This window comes from Melopsittacus undulatus, chromosome 1 (assembly GCF_012275295.1).
Source record: "Melopsittacus undulatus isolate bMelUnd1 chromosome 1, bMelUnd1.mat.Z, whole genome shotgun sequence".
Lineage (NCBI taxonomy): Eukaryota > Metazoa > Chordata > Aves > Psittaciformes > Psittaculidae > Melopsittacus > Melopsittacus undulatus.
The window spans coordinates 18,346,831-18,353,708 of record NC_047527.1 but is presented as its reverse complement, the minus strand read 5'-3'; positions in this window follow the sequence as shown (position 1 = coordinate 18,353,708).

Here is a 6,878-nt window from a genome sequence, read left to right as displayed (position 1 = left end):
CGCAAAGATGAATCTCACTTCTAGGGTAACAGGAAATGGGGCACAGTAATAGATCATTTTAAGACTCATGTACTGTTACTTTCAAGTAGATCCTGAGGTCCTAAATAATTTCAGGGACAAGATCAGATTCTGTACTAATGACACTGAAAAGATAGTTAGTTGCCTCTGTGGGAAGAGTTCAGGGTACCAGGAAAGCTGGGCACGGAGCTGCAGGCTGTGTCAGGGAGCACAGAAGCAAAGGCACAGTGTGTTGAAAAGCTTACAAAGCTTTTAGAGTTGATCTCTCTTACAACTGCTTCTTCATGGGGCAGCCTTGAAGTCCCAGAACCTGAGGCTTGGCTTTGAGTGGTCTTTCCGTCACTTTCAGGAGCAGAATCTGGAACCTTTTGTGTACATGGAAAGAGTAAAGTTTAACACGACGGTGGCTCTTCAGCTAGTGATCAGTGAGTGCCGCCTGCTGCAGAAATGACAGGCTGTGGACAAAGCAATCCCACTTCAGGGCAAAAAAACCCCTGCTCTTTGGGAAGCAAGGGTAAAAATCTCTTTCAGTCAGGTCTGGAACATGCTGATTTGTAGGCAAAACCACCTAACTACTGCACTTCAAAAGAAAAGAGAAAAAGTTCAGCATGTTTTTTCTTGATCTATCCTGCATTTTAGCTACTTTCTGATTATTTTTTCTTTCCCTTTTAGTTCTCCCAAACAATAGATTATTTTTCTTTTCTTTCTTCTCTAATAAAAACCCAATTTAATTTTCTGCCTTTGATAATAACAGTTATTCACATTTAGATGATTTCTGGCTCCTGGTCATTCTTCTTTGTCTATAATTTTTCATAGTAGATAGAATATTCTCAAGATTCAGGAAGCATTTGGTTATAATATTCATCTTCTGGCCAATAGATGGGACTCTTACCTCTGATATCTCTTCTCCCTCTGATCTTATCACATTGATAAACAGTGCAAAACCCATTCTTGAAATCTTAAGCCTGAGGGATGGATGTTACCCCATGTCTCTGAACATAAACAAGGGATCTCTGCAGCTGTTGTGAGCCCATGGAAGCCATAGCAGCAGGATGCTGGAGGCAGCAGAACCTCAGGTTAGAGCAGGCTCATCTTCTAGACAAACTGTTTCACAAACAAAAACACATTCTGGGTTTTCCCCCAGGAAGCATGCTGTGGGAGTCAGTCAATGTAATAAATAGAAAACAAACCAGCAAACAGATCAAGCTCATTAGGGGGGTTAATCATGACTTTGTTCTGTCTTCTTTTAGTCTTAGACACAAGATTGTCATACAAATTGCTGAAGCTCATAGGAGCTGCACTGCACTGGACTAAAACACTGGATTTTGTTGGAAAATATCCTTTTGGGTGGGAGATAGTTCCACGATGAAACGTTTCATGGAAATACCTGTTTGCCAAAATTTCTGGTGAAATGCAGGTGGGACATTGGTGAATTTCAGCCTTACTGGAAATGCAGCTGCTCCCAGGGACTGATGCAACTGCTCCCTGAGGACTCCTGCTGAGAACCTGCTGGTGTAAATCCTGATGTATTATCAGTGGCTCTTGCAGTTAGTGCCCTGAACTCAATGGCAGGGAGGCTGGGACCTCTCTGCTGGCTGTTCTAGCTTGGGGAAGCCCTTTTGAAGACATTCAGGAAGCTGGATGCCAGGAGACCTGGTGGTCAGAGTTTGGCCCTCCTGGTTTAATTTCCATTGCTTTTCCTTTTTCCAGTGAAATGCTTTGAACACTATAACTTGTCTTTTCAGATTTTGGAGTGAAAAAGGGCCGATGAAGTCCTGCAGCAGAACTGCAGTGTGCCACAGTGAAATACATTTTATTTTCTGACTCTAGATGCAGTTTTGCCTGCAAGGGTGCGTTGCTCTCTCTTGCTTTTGTGGCAGTGTTATACCTATATTTTCTTTAGGAGTGTTCCCCTGTGTTCGTTTCCCCTGTGTTTTGTGCCTTGTTGGGGGATGCCCCATGGTCCCTGCTCAGCAATGGCCTGGTTAGCACCACATGTTAGGATATGGATGTCGTGTTTCTGCAACAAATACACTCAAAACACTTGCCCAATATTGATCACATTAAAGAGGATTATGCCATCAGCCCCTAAGGTGATGTTGTTGAATTGGGAGATGACTATCAGCCATATCAAGCAGTAACTAGGGAATTATGCAGGACTTTTGACACAAGGGAAATTTCTTCTTTCTCATGGAGAAAAGATACGAAAGGCACATGGAAATTTGTGACAGAGGAAGCAAGGAGAGTGTTGGTGGTTTACCCAGCAGAGCCTCTGGTGCAGATGTGCCCTCAGCTGGGTATGTTACAATCACATGGACATCCCACCCAGCCACTCAGAGGGCTCAATGACCTTTGGCAGAGGACTATAGAAAAGCAGAGTGCTGAGCTGCCTCAACTAGCACAGCTTTGGCACGTGCACCTATCCCACCCATGTTTTGCTAGCAAAATGAGCAATGATGTCATTGTGGCTCCTAAATAGACTAGATTGGTATTAGAATTTATTAGAATTTTATCTATTATTCTTAACGTAAAAGCAGTCCTATTTTTAATTACAGATCATTCAAGTCCCAAATGGTAAGGAGGAGAATATGAAGCGACACACAATGGCTGCAACACATGGCAATCCCTTATTGAGCCATTGTCACCTGTGACTTATTACTGTAGCAACCCCCCCCCCCAATACTTTATATGCTTTTGTAATAACCAGTATGTCATCTTATCCCATCTTTGTGCAATAAATGAATTATTGTAGTTTCATGCCACAGGCAAACCTGGCACTTAGTAAAATGAATCATTAATATTTTTGGGTTTTAAAATCTCTACAGATTTTCCTTACTTTGAAGAAGGAGACTCTACCACATACAAGCTAACTCCCAGGTGAGCTGGGCATTAAACAAAGGGATTTTGCCAAGTTGTGCAGCATCTCACTCAGAGCACATTGAAAAGGGGTGGAAGCTTTGATCATGTACTGGTTAAAAAAGGAAAATAGGGGAAGAGAAGAGAGAATTTCTTGATCGTGTTGAAATTCTGCAAATAAAATGTGTCATTCTCTTTAATAAGGGCTTTCAGTTGTCCCCAGGCTGTAGGCAGACTGGCCAGGCTGCTTACTCAGATCAAATCCATGTCAGATGATCAGAAGCTGCATTTGTTCTCACTCTCTGCTCTCAGCTGCTTTGCAATGCTCTCTAACTGTTGTCTGGACAAAGGCTTTGCTCAGGACTTGCTTTAGCAGGCAAGTGTGGAAGTGTGTGTCTTTCACAGGGCAGCTCAACATCCAGCGTGTAAGTACTGTGCAGCACATTTAGGCAACCTGTGTGTCTGTCATCCCTCACACAGAGTGAGCTTTCAGCCCACGCAGACACCTGCTATTGCCACATTTGGTCTGAAAGCATTGCATTTGTTTTCTGAACCAAGGCAGCAAGGTTACAGAACACTGAATTTCCTAAATCTTGATGCATTTGAATGATTTTCTTGTGTCCCAAATGATGGATTTGTTTCTCTGTGCCTATTTGCCTCTCCTGCACTCCCAAAAAATGTGGAAATTGATGACCTGCACATTTAGAGAAATTAAAGGGAACATCTCCGTATGTTGCGTATGATTAACCTCTAACTTCACCAGTGGAGGAGAGTATTACAAACACTACAAGTGTACTTTGAAAAGGGCAGAGCAATTTCAATGCCTGGTAGCTCTACAGACAAATTAGTAAATGAAGAGTAATCTGTCATTATATTTTTAGGTACTGCATGGGTGTATTAGAAGCCAAAAAGCAATACAGGTCTCTCCAGGTAGAAAACTGCCAACATATTTGTGATTATTCCATTACACTTTCTCTAAAGTATAATGGCCAGTGTTGATGGCCTGAAACTGAGTTTATTGAAAGAATAATCTGATATTTAAGGGCAAATAGTGCTGCTTTTCATGGGAACTTGGAACCATAATGAGATGCTTCTGACCTATGGTGCACCTATGTACACCTTTTCTGGCCTCTACACTTGAGAGAATGATGAGTAAGAGCCTCATTAAGCTGCTTGGTAGGGGTGGCTATTTGGGTGAGTGGTTACTTCAGCACTGTATCTGCGATGGGAGCTGGACTCTGGCATCCCAGGATTCAGGCAGGCTGCAAAGTTCATCATCCATTCCAATTCTCCCAAATTCTGTCATTGCTCAGAGCAGCCTGACAAATATATCTGCAGGTGTGGAATAACCCTGAATATGGTCTTCACCAAGAGAAGGCCACCCATGCTCCATCATCAGCAATCTAGTGCAAAGGAGGGATGGGTGGACTTCTGCCTGGCCTGGAGGTCACCTTTCATTGCTGACCCTGCTTTACAGCGGGTAGATCCAGCGCTGGGAGGTACCAGCAGAGCAGGATGGCACCTGAACACCTTGCTTGCCATGCCTAAGAGAGAAAGGCATGATGAGGAGCAGAGGGTGGATTCAGATGTGCCCTTATCCATGGAGAAGAATGGTAGAGAAAGCAACTTCCAAACCCACTTGGCCAGCTTCTCTGCACACAGTGGATATAGCAGGCTGCTTACCCTGCAGCTCACCATGCCTGGTGTGCCCAGTATATACCATATCTTCCTGGTTTTCTGCACCCTAAGGGGTCACTGGAATGAAGGTGAGACTCAAAGAACACCAATAATTTTACAGTCAAACCAATAAGCAAGGATTTGCTCCATCTGCAATGCACAAATATTTGTTTTGGTTTTTTTTTTTTGCATTTGCTTGCCAAACAAGCCAGCAGCATAAAATTATTGTGGAATAATGTTTTGTTATCAATTGCATGCAGCTGTAGCTTAAAGGAGAGAAAATTCACTGAAGCATTCAGAACTGGCAACACAATGACTGCAGTGCAGGTACGCATCCATAGAAGGTGCAAAACCTGGTGTGGGTCTCTGCCTTTACCTCATGAAAAATCCTTTCATTGCAAATGAAGCTGAGAGCTAACAATAGCTTCATTGAGCTGGTATATAAAGGACAGTTTATATCACAATATCTACTAGGCAAATTACTTATGTTAATAAATGTCGGGTCTTGGAGATAGAAGGAAGTGATTGCTTCTTCAAGTGAGGGGACCAGAGTAGCTTTAGTCAACATTTTTGCATTTTTAAGTTGGAGAGAAAGATGTGTTCCTTTCTTCTCCTAAAAGATGAACTAACATACAGCTAGTTCAATTAGGAAACGCAAAATGCAGTAACATACTTGAATTTTTTTTGCATTTTTATCATACATTCATAAGACTAAATCTTAGAGCAACACCACATAGTTCTTGGTGTTATATGGTAAAGTAAAATCAATCTCTGCCTAACAGTGGTCTAAAGAGACAACACAGACCAAAAGTAGGACATGATATCCTTAATTATAGCTGGGGACCAAGGCACAGAACAGCTAAATCATTTGTTTGGGTCATGGATGAAACAGAAAAATATTTCTTAATCCAGTTCAACTCTTATTCCAGTGCCTTCCATACATTAGTTTACGTACAACTTACCATAAATGGTCTTTTTAGACTAATAATTCAGTACGATTGACATAAAATGATAAAGGTTTGGACAAGAAGTACTATTATTACCAGCTCACTTCTTCCTGTTGGCATTGCATAATGAGATATAGTTCTGGGCAGTCATACATTTTTCAGACACTATCAGAAATACTGTTTTTGTGATTAACACCATTCTCCTCTTAAAGCAAGCAGCATTTCAGCCGCAGCTATTACATTCTGAGAAGCAGAAAATGGTAATGAATATGTATGTCTTGTCCTCCTCAGAAAAATCAGGAGTATATGAAACAAGGAATTGTAGTACCTATGAAAAGCAGTGCTTGATAGAAAAAGAAAAAGCTATTACTTTGCTGGATTTTCGGAAGTGTCTTACTACAGCAAAATAAAATTAAAGTAGCTAAAGCTATTTAAATATTCAAAACCAGTGCTCGCAGGCTCTTTTGAGTCATGTGAGAGAGCACAGCAAGAGAGGAAGGAAAGCACAATTTACTTGAGTAAATACATTCTCTCTTTGCCATTTTTTTTTTCTCCAATGTCTTCTTCAGTGCTTTCTGTGATGCTAAGTTGAATGCTGATGAGTCAATACTTGAGGCAAATATATATGACCGAGCTGAAGGACTTGAAATTTGTCACCACAGGAGACCTCTGACTTTTCTGGCTGGAAGCTCAGAAGTTCAGCAAGGCCTAGGGTTTTATGAATTATAAAAACAGCCAGTGAAGGAGTAACACTCCTCATTTGGTGAAATTTCACTGGATGAATAAATTTTAGTGATATTTAAATAAAAATATATTTTTTAATAAAAACATCAAATTTTTTAAATAAAAGAAGGAAATGACAGATGTGAGGATGTGATAACTCTCAGCAAAGGCATGGGAGACTTCATAAACTCTGAAGCGCTGTCAGTCAAATCAGGTAATGAGTATTGCATTCAAGTGCTGTATTTTAAAAGGGAGTAAGTGACTAAGCCACACCAAACCTCTGTGCCACACTGCTCTGGCTCATGTGCAGAGGGAGGACCAGGCGGACTGACCCTCCTTGGACTGAAGGGCCCTGCCCTACTGAGAAGTAAGTCAGCCAAACTCCAGGGTGAGAAGGGCCACAGCAGTGTTAGATCCCCTCTTCAGGGACCCAGAAACAAGCACAGTATTGATATACCCTTGTGCTCTGAAATCTTTTTTCTATCCTATTTTCACTGCCAATTTCCCCCTCTCTGCATCTTTTGCATTCCTGATTTTCTAGTAGTCCTAGCAGACAGGGCTGAGGAAGATGCTGGGTTTTGTTACAACCCTGTCACTCAGCTCAGGGTCTCTGAGGTGAAACTGTACTACCCCCGAGCACTAGGAACCACCTATTAA